At 41.8% G+C, this 14530-nt stretch overlaps 1 long non-coding RNA gene across 1 annotated transcript in view; it reads right to left on the bottom strand.

Annotated features, from left to right (window-relative positions):
- Positions 1–230: 230 nt before the first annotated feature.
- LOC140453854 (uncharacterized) overlaps positions 231–14530 on the bottom strand; it is a 48354-nt gene continuing 34054 nt past the window's right edge. The window contains exons 2-3 of the long non-coding RNA XR_011952512.1: positions 2191–2296; positions 231–840 (exon numbers count right to left, since the gene is read on the bottom strand). This is a non-coding gene — a long non-coding RNA (uncharacterized lncRNA). The remainder of the gene's footprint in view (positions 841–2190; positions 2297–14530) is intronic.

Genomic DNA, 14530 nt, shown 5'->3' with positions numbered 1-14530 from the left:
TAGCTTTCGGAGCGCCGCTCCTTCATCAGGTGATAGTGGAGGACACACTTCTAAGGCACAGAATTTATATCAAACATTTACAGTGTGATGTAACTGAAATTATACATTGAAAAATACCTTGATTGTGTGTTGAATTTTTATCTGTTCTAATACCATTATAGTTTCACTTCTTTCATGTGTAAATCACAGAACATTTTTTAAAAAATGTTGCATTCTCAGGTTACCTGTAACAGTGTGTTAGCTAGACAATATGCTGAAAGTGTTAGCCCCCTGTGTTCTCTGTCTATGCCATAATGTTTAGATTGATTCTAATCTGAAAAGTGAGATAACAGTGAGATTTACATGAAACCATGAAATTTTTGAGATCAGAGTTTTACATGAATTCATGCAGTTTTGAGCAAATTACAATGAAAGTCTGCAAGTGCAAATTCACCCCACAAAATATATGTGTGCATGTCGGTCTTTGTCTGTGTGTATGTGTGTGTGTGTGTGTGTGTATCGTGCAATGGTGGTCACCTGTATTGTGACAGTAAACCAAGGTCCCATTTGAGGTCCTCCCTTTGGGTACAGAAATTAGCTATCAGCCTCTGCTCGGCCACTTTTCGCTGCTGCCTTTCCTGAAGTCCGCCTTGGAGGCTGGTCACCCGTAGGTCCAAGGTTGAAGGTCCTTGACAACTGAAGTGTTCCAGAACTTGGAGGGAACCCTCCTGTCTGTTGATTGTTGTGCAGTGCCCATTCATCCATTGCCGTAGCCTTTTCTCGGATTCCCAGTGTTTGTACAGTGACTGTGATCAATGCCAATCTCCATGGATTCTAATTATTTCAGTGGAGCGTTTCCATCTTTTAAAGATAAATGGGCTCTGTTCAATGTATTATCCCTTAACATGAGCCGGAGCATCACCGACAGCACTGACAGGGATCAGCAGATCCAGAGAGAGGGGGAGGAGAGATCAGAATCTGAGAACATTAGACTGGAATGTTCCAACAATTGATCAGAACCAGAGGACATTAGATTGTTCCAAAAATGTATCAGAATCTGGGAACACTAGACTGGCATGTTCCATCAATAGACAGGGGTTTATTCAATTATGTTTGGTATCTTTCTGCATTGTGTTGATGGTCATTATCATTGATGATTTATTACACTATTCTCATTACTCAATATTTTTATTAACCTTTCCTGGCTATCGTTGGTGTTCCTGGTAAGTGTCACTGTCCAGATTTTTTTTCTATTAACCGGTTATGACTGTATTACTGTTCTTTCTTATATTCTATCCTTCTTGTCACTATTATTTTCCTGTTGAAACTCTCAATCCATATATTCACTCTACAGACCACGACTAACTACATCAATGAATGTGTTCAATTATTGTCTCCCTTTCAGCACTGGCATTGTTCCTCATTCTTCTCTCTGTTGACCTAATCAGTTCCAGCTGCGAACTACAACTTACTGTATCATTGCCTTTGTTATTTAAATATTAAGAGCAGGGTGGTCACTCTCTACTGTTCTGGTGACAAACTCCACTTCCTTCCACTGTTTCCATCCCATTCCTGGCCAATATCTGCGGCTGAAGCCGACAAGTCACCACTGTGCGAGGTCCCTTTGGCAATGAGCTGATTCCTGACACCACACCCTGACCATTTCTAACTTGAAATACTCATCACTCCAGAATATATCTCACTGGTTTAGTCCATCCGCTGTTTGAACCTTGAGCTATGAAATACTGTCTTAATGAAGCCAATATTCTGCTGCTGACACTCGCGGCTTCAAACCTGCCGAAGCAAATCTGATTCGAACTCACACCAAACTCCCATCCATCTGTCATTCATGTGCACGCCGATGTATATTATTATTGTGTCTGGCAATGCCTTTATTTTAACATTCTCAAACACTTTACCTCATCTGTCCATGCAATTTCTCTCGTTCTCTCTCTGTCGACTAACAAAAAGCCTGCTAGTTGTTCTTATTTAAAATAGGTTCCTCCATGTGCGTTCCTTCTTAAACAATGAGTTTCACATTCAAACATGCCAATTGCGCACAAATACGCACTCTCTCTCAGTTTCTGATGAACATGCATGCAAAAACACACATGCATCAATTATAGACATTATAGACAGTATCTTCCCATTATAGACAGTAATCTGATGCGAATATAGTTTGCATGTGATAGTAAAGTTTGCAATACTCACTATGCTGGGCAGATGGTGCAGTTTACTGAGCAACACACTAGCAGGGTCTGCACAGCTCTCCATGCTGGGCTGTCATCTTGTCCCAGTTTATGTTGTTTGTGGTGTTCTGTGAAGCAGATTCAGAATTTGATGTAACAAACCATTTCAGCTGATCTGACAATGCCTGTATTCAATGTTTTCATTCTTGTAAGTTTACTCTCGAAGATTTCACTTCTCCAGTTAGTCCCACTGCCCTGTCTGTTTCCACATATTTCCGCAAGATTTTTCAATTAATTAACTGTCTGTTTCAGTCTTTGATGTGAATCTTTCTGTTCCTCTGTATCTTTCCCTGGGCTTAGCTTTTAGCTCCCTAGTGTATCGAGTGCTGGCATTGTGAAGGTCAGAAACAGTGAAATGGTGTGTGTCAGGCTGTTGTTCACTTCCTGGTATGTCCCATGAGATGGTCTATGGACAGGGGTGTTTCAGAAGTTATGAGACACATCCTTGTAACTTGGTCTGTACCTGTATTTGTCCCTCTCGGGTGACCTTGCGATCAGTAACATGAGGAAGCCCTTTAAGTAAAGGACCAGGCATTTAAATTGTGTGCCAATGCAGTCACTTTTTTTTAAAAAAGTTCTCCTTTCTTTAAATAAGTGATCTTGAAGGCAAAACTGCCGACTGAAAACGGCTCAAGTAAATAACTTACGACGCTTTTAGGGTTTATAATAAATAGTAGTAACAACGGCCTAGTAACTTATCCCCAGTTGCTACTCTCTCTGAAACCTGACTTGATGCTGCTTCCTCCTGGATTGGAGAACTGTATGCAAGAATGTTTGTCTGAATGTTCCTTTTTGCCAAGGGGTTTGTTTATGGGATGTTAGTATATTGGAACAGTTCATTTGTAGAAGATACTGTATCCATTATTCGGGAAAGGATTCCAATAGTTAAATTATTCTAAATTCCTCTTCACTGTGTATGGAATTTCATTAGAGGGTTTAAATATATTGTGTTTTACTTAATGGTGAATTGTTTGACGAGTAACATCACATCTGGAACAACCATTTCACATCTATCCTTTAAAATAAGAAAAGGTGTGTATCCAAGCTACCCTCCTAAAATAGTTTGAGGCAGTCTAGTTGGTCTATTACAAATTGACGAGTCATGTCTGGTTCCAAATCGATAAAACTAAATTGGGTTTAGAATTTCAATCCCTACATTGTACAAACAGGCCATTCGACCCACCAAGCCCACACCGACCCTCTGAGGAGTAACCAACCCAGACCCAATCCTCTACCCTATTATTACACATTTATCCCGACTAAGGCTCCTAACCCACACATCCCTGGAAACTACAAACAATTTAGCATGGCCAATTCAGCTGACATGCACATTTTTGTATTGTGGGAGGAAACCAGAGAATCCAGAATAAGCTCATGCAGACACTGGAGATTATGCACTGGGAGACTATTGGGTTCAAAGGTCGTGTATGGTAGCTGTTAGTGCCTCTTGTTCCGGATGTTGAATTCGGTTGGTTTAAACCGTGTTTTGTGTATAAAGATTATTTCAGTCACTAAGAGTTCTCTGGGTGAGGAAGAAGTGAATTTGGCAGTTTTACAAAAGGGAATGTAGGCAAATCAGTAGGAATTGACAGACAAGCTGGAGTTGGGGTTGTAATTGTCTGTGAGAAAATGAGAGATAATTACAGCTATAGCTCGGCAATTACATTTTGTTGAACCACCATCAGACTCTTTGGAAATGGCTAGAATTCAATTTCAAATGAGGCACTTTGAACATGAGAAAGAATTGTAAAGGAAGTGAAGGCGAAACAGAGAAAAAGACAGAAGAAAAGCAGAGAGTTTCAACTTTAAAAAGTTAGCAATTAGAGAGGAAAGTTGGCATAGAAGGCGGAGATGAAGTTAGATGGTAGGCTGGATAAGGAGGATAGTGAGGTTGAACAGCCCTGTTATAACCAATGGTCGAATGGGGTTCTGTTTAAATACATCCTGGCATTATCTAAATTTGATGAGAAGGATGGGGAAACCTTTTGAATTTCATTTGAGGAACTGGCTAAACAAATGTACTGCTCAGTGACCATGTGGATTTAGTTGATCCAAACCAAGCTGATAGGTATTTGCATCCTTATTGGAGGAGGTATCTGGCCAGTATGAGGAGACAAAGAAAGCCATCTGAAGTATATATGACGTTGTGTCAGAAGCCGACAGACAGTGTTTCAGGAATCTAAAAAAGGGTCCCTGGTTAAACGCACATTGAGTTTGAAAGGATCAAACAAAGTAATTTTTAAAGGTGGGTAAGGGTATTAAAAACAGAGCAAACCTATGACACTGTTAGAGAGATTCTTATTTTGGAGAAGCTCAACAATTCACTTCCTGCAGTCGTGAGAACTCGTGTGGAAGAGCAGAGAGTATCAATGGCAAGATTAGAAGCTGAAATGGCTGATGATGATGATGACTGAGTTCAGAAATCAAAGTTTGGTTTCTGTGAGAGATTGAGAAGAATGTGTGAGATCTTCTTAAATCATATATCTGTGAAAGTAAGGTTTAATGGCATAGGCCAGGAGTATCAGGTAAATAGGTTATAGCATTAAGAGGTACAGGAGCAAGCAATTCTTTTATGCTGAGACATGAGGAGCTATGCCATTCAGAAGGAATATTGGAGAGATGAGAATGCTCCATTATGTAACGTGTGGTTGGAGTGTCCAGTGGAAACACCAACAGATTTATTCTACAATGGGGAAGGAGGCCTTGAGCTTGGTGTTGCAACATTTCAGCATTTAAATTGCAAATAACATACATGAGCCAAGTCTTTTTCACTGATCGTGGTCCCTTAATGTTTTTGGAGAAGTTTAGGGAGAGAAATAACAGTCTGTTCCGATTGAGCTTATTATTTCTGCCATTCAATTTGAAATTATACAGGTTACAGGGCGAGAAAACCTAAGTTTTAACATGTTGTGGAGACTTGAATGAAGAAAGACAAAGGCATTTTGTGGCAGGAGTAAAATGACTGAAATCGAAACAAGTTGTGAACAATTGTATACTCAGTCAATGAAATATATATATGCTTTGCAGACTACTAACACAGGAAGACTAGGACGTCTAAAATGAATTCACCCTTGTATATTGATGGATTATTTTATTATAGATGGAGTCTCAGGATACTATCACTGTATAAAGGTTATTTTCTCTTCGATTTATTTTGAAGAGAGGTTTTAAAGACAGAAGTGCAGAACTCCTGTCTGAAAACAGTTTAAGCAAAAAAACAGAAAAAGGCTTAAGTTTTAATTAAAACGGTGGTAACAATGGAAGGGCAGTGGCCAGCTCTCCAAGACCTGGTTTCCTCGTTTTGCTTTTAGCTGCAGCATTCAGAAGCTGCTGGGGATCCCAGAAGGGTTGGAAGTTTCAATACATGATCCCCAGCTGCTTTTCTCTCTGAGATCTCTGTAGATGATGTTTCCCCCTGGATTGGAAAACTGTTGTAAGGATCTGTATTTGAAAATATCTTTGTGCCAAGCGGTTTAAACCAAGAAGATACGATATCTATTGTTTGTGCAAGTATTCCAATATATAAGCTATCCAAAAATAGTATTTTCTTTGATTGTATTTTAACTAAAGCATTTGAATAGATTATATTTGCTTAATGTCGACTGGTTTGACCAGTCACAACATATCTGGAACACGCACTTCCCATCTATATTCAAAATAAGGAAATGTTTAGGTCTAAGCGGCCTTCTTAAAATATTTTTCAGGGATCTGGTCTGGTCAACAACACTTGTAGCCGAGGGGATTGTGACTGACTCCTGTAATTGAAAATTTAGTGATGAGGCTGGGGATGGTTTGCTGGAGGTTGTGGGGTAAGCTGCCTCAGACATTCAGGGAGACCTGAGGATTTGGTGACCCAACTCTGGATGGAACATGGGGACTGTAGTTACAGCATCTGGGTCTGTAACATGAACAACAAATGGAGCAGAGGCTGCAGAGAGGGGAAGCTCTGAAACCAGGCTGTGAGTGTGTGTGGGGAAAGGGAACTACTGTATCCATCCCGGGTTTTCCAGGAACAGCTTCCAAAGCTCCATTTATGGGAGGAGCAACGCGTGAGGGGATCCTGACTGCACAAACAGCTGGTGATAGAGTGGTGTCACCTCCTTCAACACGACCTGAAGCTTCATTCCAGGGGGTAGGGCAGTCCTGCCAGTGGCTGTTAGGGTTACAGTTTCATTCAGCTTCAATGATCCGGAACTTTCCAGGCATGAGCTGCTGACATTTCCATCATTCGCCACTATCTCAATATCAATATCACCATTCGGTGCCGGAGGTTGTATATAGTGGATAAGGTAAATAGATTGTTTCTCCCACAGCAGGGAGCTATCGAGTGTATCCTTTTTTTCCCAGTATAGTGGGATTCCCGATGGTGTACATGGCATCTTCAGAGTACCCATATCAATGGGGAGAGGTAGAGGAACTGAAGGAGCTCTCTCGCTGTTAATGTTGCCGTGTGTCCATGCACAGTACATCATGTCCTGACAGCAGCCACAGTTCCTTCATTCAAAGGCAGGCAGCCATTCCCATCGTCTTCTGGTCTCCATGAAGAAAGGAATGAGTTTATCTTAGATAAAGGCTGTCCCCTTGATACACATTTCAAAACATCATCCCACCACTAACCAACCACAACAAAATATTCCATGTGTACGGAGCGCAATGGAGTCACTTGGAGCGTCAAGGAGCAGACGATCAGGGATGGAGCAAATGCTTCCATGTCTGAACGGATCTGAGTGAACCCCCCACTACACAGTATCATTACGTCCTGTAATCCCTCTTTATTTCAGTAACATACTACCTTCCATTAGTCCTGTAAATGAAATGACAGGTTATATCAAGTTATATTGCACCTGCCAAACGATTATCCATTGTTTTTACCACTCTGTATCTATTTGCAGGCTCTCCATCCTCTCTTGATAATGTAATTTCTTCCTTATCACCGCGACATCGCCAAACTCAGTACATCTATTCAATCCCACTGATCGTTGATATGGATTGTAAATAGTTGAGGACCCAACGGTGGTCGCTATATGACTCAACATTTTATGATCAGTCCAACTGATTAAGACTTATTTATCCAGAGTGTCTGTTTCCTGTTTGATAGCCAGTCCTCCCCCATTCCTGTGTAACACATTCGAAGGGCTGAATAAGAACAAGGAGCATCAGTCGTCTATTTACCCCCTCGAACCTGCTCCCCCATTGAATACAATCATATCTGATGTCATCCCTGCTCCTCCATTGAATATAATAATGGCTGATGTCAGCCTGCTCCAACATTGAATACAATCATGGCTGATGTCATCCCTGCTCCGCCATTGAATGCAAACATGGCTGATGTAATCTCTGCTCCACCATTGAATACAATCATGGCTGATGTCATCACTGCTCCGCCATTGAATACAATAATAGCTGATGTCATCCCTGCTCCGCCATTGAATACAATCATGGCTGATGTCATCCCTGCTCCGCCATTGAATACAATCATGGCTGATGTCATCTCTGCTCCACCCCAGAATACAAACATGGCTGATGTCCTATCTGCTCCACTCCTGAATACAAAAATGGCTGATGTCCTCTCTGCTCCACCCCTGAACACAAACATGGCTGATGTCCTCTCTGCTCCACCCCTGAATACAAACATGGCTGATGTCATCTCTGCTCCACCCCTGAATACAAACATGGCTGATGTCCTCTCTGCTCCACCCCTGAATACAAACATGGCTGATGTCATCTCTGCTCCACCCCTGAATACAAACATGCCTGATGTCCTCTCTGCTCCACCCCTGAATACAAACATGGCTGATGTCATCCCTACTCCACCATTGAATACAATAATAGCTGATGTCATCCCTGCTCCGCCATTGAATACAATAATAGCTGATGTCATCTCTGCTCCACCCCTGAATACAAACATGGCTGATGTCCTATCTGCTCCACTCCTGAATACAAAAATGGCTGATGTCCTCTCTGCTCCACCCCTGAACACAAACATGGCTGATGTCCTCTCTGCTCCACCCCTGAATACAAACATGGCTGATGTCATCTCTGCTCCACCCCTGAATACAAACATGGCTGATGTCCTCTCTGCTCCACCCCTGAATACAAACATGGCTGATGTCATCTCTGCTCCACCCCTGAATACAAACATGGCTGATGTCATCTCTGCTCCACCATTGAATACAAACATGGCTGATGTCATCACTGCTCCGCCATTGAATACAATAATAGCTGATGTCATCCCTGCTCCGCCATTGAATACAATCATGGCTGATGTCATCCCTGCTCCGCCATTGAATACAATCATGGCTGATGTCATCTCTGCTCCACCCCTGAATACAAACATGGCTGATGTCCTATCTGCTCCACTCCTGAATACAAAAATGGCTGATGTCCTCTCTGCTCCACCCCTGAACACAAACATGGCTGATGTCCTCTCTGCTCCACCCCTGAATACAAACATGGCTGATGTCCTCTCTGCTCCACCCCTGAATACAAACATGGCTGATGTCATCACTGCTCCGCCATTGAATACAATCATGGCTGATGTCCTCTCGACTCCGCTATTGAATAGAAGCATGACAGGTGTCATTGTGGCCTCTGTTCCACTTTACTGCCATCTCTCAATCCTAAAACGCTGGGCTCTTGCTGTAGAATGCACCACATGAAAAAAAATATCCATTCCACATCTACATTCACAATTAGTCTTAACAGTTTGCAGATCTCAATGAGATCTCCTTTCATTCTTATAAACTTAAGAATATCGTCCTTAACTGCTCAATTTCTCTTCATTAGACAACCGTTTCATCTCTGGAATCAATCTAATGAACCTCTTCTGAATTAACTCCAATATAAGTGGATCCTTCCACAAGACTGGGCATCTAAACTGTACTCTATTTGCAGCCTCGCGAAAGCATTGCATAGCTACAGTCACACACCCTAACCTTCTAGTCTGGCATTGTCCAAATGAACTTTGAAATTATGCTTGTATTTCTCATTGCTTGCAGTACCTGCATGCTGGGTTTCTGTGAAATGCAAGTGGACACCGATATCCCTCTGCTCCTAACCACTTTGAAGTTTCTGTACATTTTGCGAATAATTTTCCTTCCGATGATGCTGGCCAACTTGAATAACCCATCCTTATCCAATTTAATTTTCATTGCCAAATTATGGACCATTCAACCAAACTATCCATGTTTATTTTGATATCTCTTCCATCTTCATTCCAAAGTAATTTCCCACCAATGTTAGTGTCCTCTGTTGTGGTTCTGTTCGACGAGCTGGGAATTTGTGTTGCAGACGTTTCGTCCTCTGTCTAGGTGACATCCTCAGTGCTTGGGAGCCTCCCGTGAAGCACTTCTGTGATATGCTTATTGATTGAATCTGTTGTCCCAATCGAACTCATGTTGCTTGTCATCTGCGTGTGTGACTCCTAAGGATAGTTGGTCGTGTCGTTTCGAGGCTAGTTGGTGTTCGAATGGGGCAACACGAATATTATAGGACAAGCCAAACAGAGAACAGCCAGGGAATTCCGAGAGGCATGGTACTCATCACAGAATCAATCAATAAGAACATCGACCTGGACCCAATATACTGATCACTACAACGGACAGCTGGAACTGACAACCGGAAGCGGCAGATTCAAACCACTACAAATGCCGGAGGAAAGATCACAGAAGCGCTTCACAGGAGGCTCCCAAGCACTGAGAATGTCACCTAGACAAGGGACGAAACATCTGCAACACAAATTCCCAGCTCGGCGAACAGGACCACAACAACAAGCACTGAGTTACAAATCTTCTCACAAACTTAGTGTCCTCTGAAAATAGTATTTTCTATCTCATCAACCGAGTAATAATATCGAACGCAAATAGTTGAGGCATAAGTACTGAAATCTGCGGTACTCCACAAATTGCATTTGCCAAAAGAAAATTACACATTTATTTCATCTGACTGCATTTTATTGGTTAACCAATCGTCCATCCAAGCTAATAATTTACTCCTAAACCCATGTTCTCTGATCTGATCACTTACTCTTTGGATAAGCAACATATCCGATGCCTTCAAGAAGACCAGATACATTCCATCTCCAAGAATCCTAGTATCTAACTTGCTTGCTACATCCTTAAGTAACTCACGCAAACAATTCATACTCAGTTGATCCTTCGTAAAATCGTGTTGACTCTGATGGATTGTGGTTTGACTTTGCAAATGTCCTCTACAATGGATTCTAATAATTTGCCGTAAATTGCGATAGTTTTATCGATATGTTTTAATTTAATGTATACAGTTATTGTAAGTTCTTCCCTTTTGAAAACCTTTACGTTTTCTTTGAATTCCTGTTTAACGTGGAAACGTTTTTAAAGGATCTGCTCCAATTGTTGTGTGAGAGGTATGTGTGGTTGCATGGATTCATCATCCTGGTGGTGTACAAAATCGATGGGCTGACGTCTTTCTGGTTTTATGATATTCTAATCTCTATGGCCAGAATGACCTCCTCCTGTTGATGTGTTAGAGGGTTGGGGGATTATGGAATCTTCCTGTTGCTGTGTAACATTTTGAGGGGATGATGGGTCTTCTCTTTTTCTTCCATAACAGGCTGGAGATACTGAACAGTCTCCTGATGTATCCCTGAGATGGGACTGAGGGAGTGATTGGTCTTCTCCTGATCTGACACAACAGACACATATCTGAATTACCTCCAACTTTCTTACTAAAAAAAAGTATCTGATACTTTGTATCCTTATCCAATTCCCCTACAAAGGATCGGAGGGGCTGACTGACCTCCTGTTATCTCAGTGTAGCAAATCTCCAGTCATTGTGTGGCCTCTTCCAGTTCCTGTGTTACAGACTTGAAGATGCTGAATGGACTGATCCTGTTGCTGTGTAACAGGATACTGGTGCAGCGTGGCCTACTCTGGGCCCAGTGTTTTGACTCGAGGAGATGATTGGCCTCCTCCTGTAACCTTACATTAGGCTCCGGGACTGAATACCCTTGTCCTGTTCTGGTGTAAAAGGGTCGAAGGTATGAATTTCCTTCTGTTGTTCCTGTGCAACAAGCTGGAGAAGTGGAATGGATTCCTCCATTTATTGTGTAATTGACTTCGATTGCTGACTCCTTCCGGTGTCCGATGTAAAAATACGGTCATCTTTCGGTCTTCTAAACACAACCTGATCATCCTTTCCTTATAGTTTAACACTTCATAACAGGAATTAATTGAGGGAACTATCTCTGAGCTGCTTCGAATGTAACAATATCCGTTCCTCATTGAGGAGATTAAATCTGTACACACTACTCCAGATGTGATCTCACTAAGACCCTGTTCAGCAGCAGCAACACTTTACAAGCCTGCTGTAAGGTCCCCACCCAGGTTACAGCAGTCTCAGCTGGCTGGGCAAATACACAGCATTGTTGAAAGAACATTGTCCTTCTCTACCCCACCAGCATAACAGGAGATCTGAAGAAGAGCGTAAATGATGTGGCGAGATGATCTCCAACATTAATTTACCCAGAGCCCACTTCGCTCAGGTTCTACAGAATCTAATGAGGTGGAGCTCAGAAACAGAAAGGAGGAGCAAACATTGATGGGAATTATATATCAAAGTAAAAGCTGCAATACAAATACTGGGTATGTTATAAAATAGGAAAATGAGATATACACGTTTGTGGGTACTGCAGGAATAATGTACTGTTTAAATTAGATCTAAGCTGCATTAACCAAACTGAATGCTAATGCTGAGAAAAATGGATTTCATGAGCATGTTTGAGATGGCTTGTATTAATATTATGTCTATCACCGAGCTCGAGATCAGGTTACTTAGGAATTGGAGTTGGATGATCAGAAGAGCTCATTGAAAACTTTGCTGTAAATGACCTTTTGGGACCAGTGACAATAATGCATTGGTTTTCATTTATGATGTTTGAGTCCACGACAATTTTTGTTTTATTTGAAGTAACCGTTTTAAATCGGAGTCATGCAAGCCCTGAAGGTGTGAGGAGGAAGTGGAGACTACAGATGCTGGAGATCAGAGTAGAAGAGTATGGTGCTGGAAAAGCATAGACAGGCAGCATACTAGGAGCAGGAGTATAGATGTTTGACCATAAGCCTTTCATCAGGAATGAGACTTGTGGGCCAAGGGGGCTGAGGGATAAATGAGAAGTGGGTGTGGCAAAAGGGAGGTAGCTGGGAATGCGATAGGAAGATGAACGTGGGGTTGGAAGTGATAGGTGCTGAACGGAGACAAAAAGCCTAATCGACTGCATCCATTACACCCAATGTATTCTTCCCTACATTGGAGAGACAGGACGCCAACTTGTGGATCATTTCAGAGAATATCACTGGGACAGCCACATTGACCAACTCCACCGTCTTGTGGCTGAACACTTTAACTCCCCTTCCCACTCTGCCAAGGACATGAGGGTTCTGGGCATGCTCCATCGCCACTCCCTAACCACCACAAGCCTGGAGGAAGAAAGCCTCATCTTCCGACTTGGGATCCTCCAACCACAAGGGATCATGGTGGATTTCACCAGTTTCCCCACTTCCTCAAACCCCATCTTATCCCAGTCCAAACTTGCAACTCAGCACCGCCATTTTGAACGTTCCTATGTGTCCACCTGCCATCCCATCAGCCCCACCTTCATCTACTTATTAGATCAAAGCAGGCAGCTTAGGAAAATGCCAAGTGTTGTAGTAGGCCAGTGGATTCAGAGAAATGTAAGGCCCAGTAAAGGATGGCCAAGAAACTGAGAAGAAAATCAAAAACGTAAAGCATGCAAACGAAAGAAAAGCAAAAGCCTGCTAAAAAGCTTCTGTCAATGTATGAAACAAAATCAAAAACACGCTCAAATGTGGGACAGTGAGTGTGCAGACAGGATCATTTATTGGAGAGAACAGAAAAATCACAGGGAAATGAAACAGTTATTTTTGTGTCCATCTTCAAGGAAGAATATCCAGAAATTCTCCCAGAAATACCAAGAGACCATGGGATTTGTGTAAGTAAAGTCAAAGATCATTCATATCAGTGATGAGGTCTTCATTGAACAGACAGCCAGATTGAGTATTGATAAATCTGACAGACCAGATGTAGTACATGCAAGTATTTCAAATGAAGCAGTAATGGACATATTGATTGCATTGCGGATTTTCATGTTATTTTCCTACACATTACTGAAAGGCATTTAGCTAATCTGAATAAGGTGAAGTTTATAAATATTATCCGACAGTTTAAGAAAGGATGAAGATAGAGAGCGGTGAACTACAGACCAGTTAACTTGTCATCTGCGGTCGGGTGTCTGTTGGACTCAATTACAAAGAACGTGCTGCTAGATATATAGAAGGTAATGGCAAAACCGGGAAGTATGATAACGCATCGATGAAATGAAAGCCATCAGTAGCAAACACTTTTTGGAATGGTTTGAAAGATGATTCTTGTAGACATAAGCAATGAGGAACCAATGGATAACGTATAGTTGGATATTCAGGAGCAATATTTTGAGAACTCACACAGCAAGCTCATAAGAAAAAATAAAGCGCAAAGTATTGGGAAAGATATATGCAAACGGGACAGTTAAAATTAGGTTTACATTCATGTGAATGTAATTGCAATGTAGAACATGTCGTGCACCAGTTGCATACAGTGTTAGTGAGACTAAACTTAAAGTATTGTGTACCGTTTGGAGTCCCAATCTAAGATATAATATACTGACTACAGAGGAACTGCAAAAGTATTATCCAGATTAATCCATAAAATTGCAAGATTGTCTGATGGGGAAACTCACCTTGTGATCTTGCTTTTCATATTTTGATTACAGTGAAACTTAGAAATATCGAGGGGACTGAATAACAGAGGGACATGGAGAAGTGCAAACAGGCGAGATTAGTGAGAATCCCACGATATTCTACATGTACAAGTAGAATAGAATAATCAGCCAACAGTTAGTGTCCATTAGAAACCAAAGAGGGGCAATCTGTGTGAGAAGCTGGTGAGCATTGATAGGTTGTTACATGAGACCTTCGCATCTGTTTTACTAGGGAGAAGGAGGAGTCAGGTAGAGAATTCGAGAAGATGGACTGAAAAGCTCTCGAACAGATTGACGTAAAATACGAGCAGGAATTTGAGGCTTTGACCGGTATAAAATTGGACCAATCCCCGGTCTGGATGAGTTGTATCACAGGCTGCTGTCAGGGTCAAAGGAGGAAAGACCCTGACTGAAAATTGTAATTAGAATCTGACCATAGGGGAGGTGCCAGAGGACTGGAGAACAGCTAATGTGATTCCACTTCATGGTAAGGGTGGTAGAGATAGAT

The sequence above is a fragment of the Chiloscyllium punctatum genome, chromosome 28 (genome assembly GCF_047496795.1).
Source record: "Chiloscyllium punctatum isolate Juve2018m chromosome 28, sChiPun1.3, whole genome shotgun sequence".
Classification (NCBI taxonomy): domain Eukaryota; kingdom Metazoa; phylum Chordata; class Chondrichthyes; order Orectolobiformes; family Hemiscylliidae; genus Chiloscyllium; species Chiloscyllium punctatum.
The sequence above is the reverse complement of the archived record's forward strand: the minus strand, read 5'-3'. Positions and strand labels throughout refer to the sequence as shown.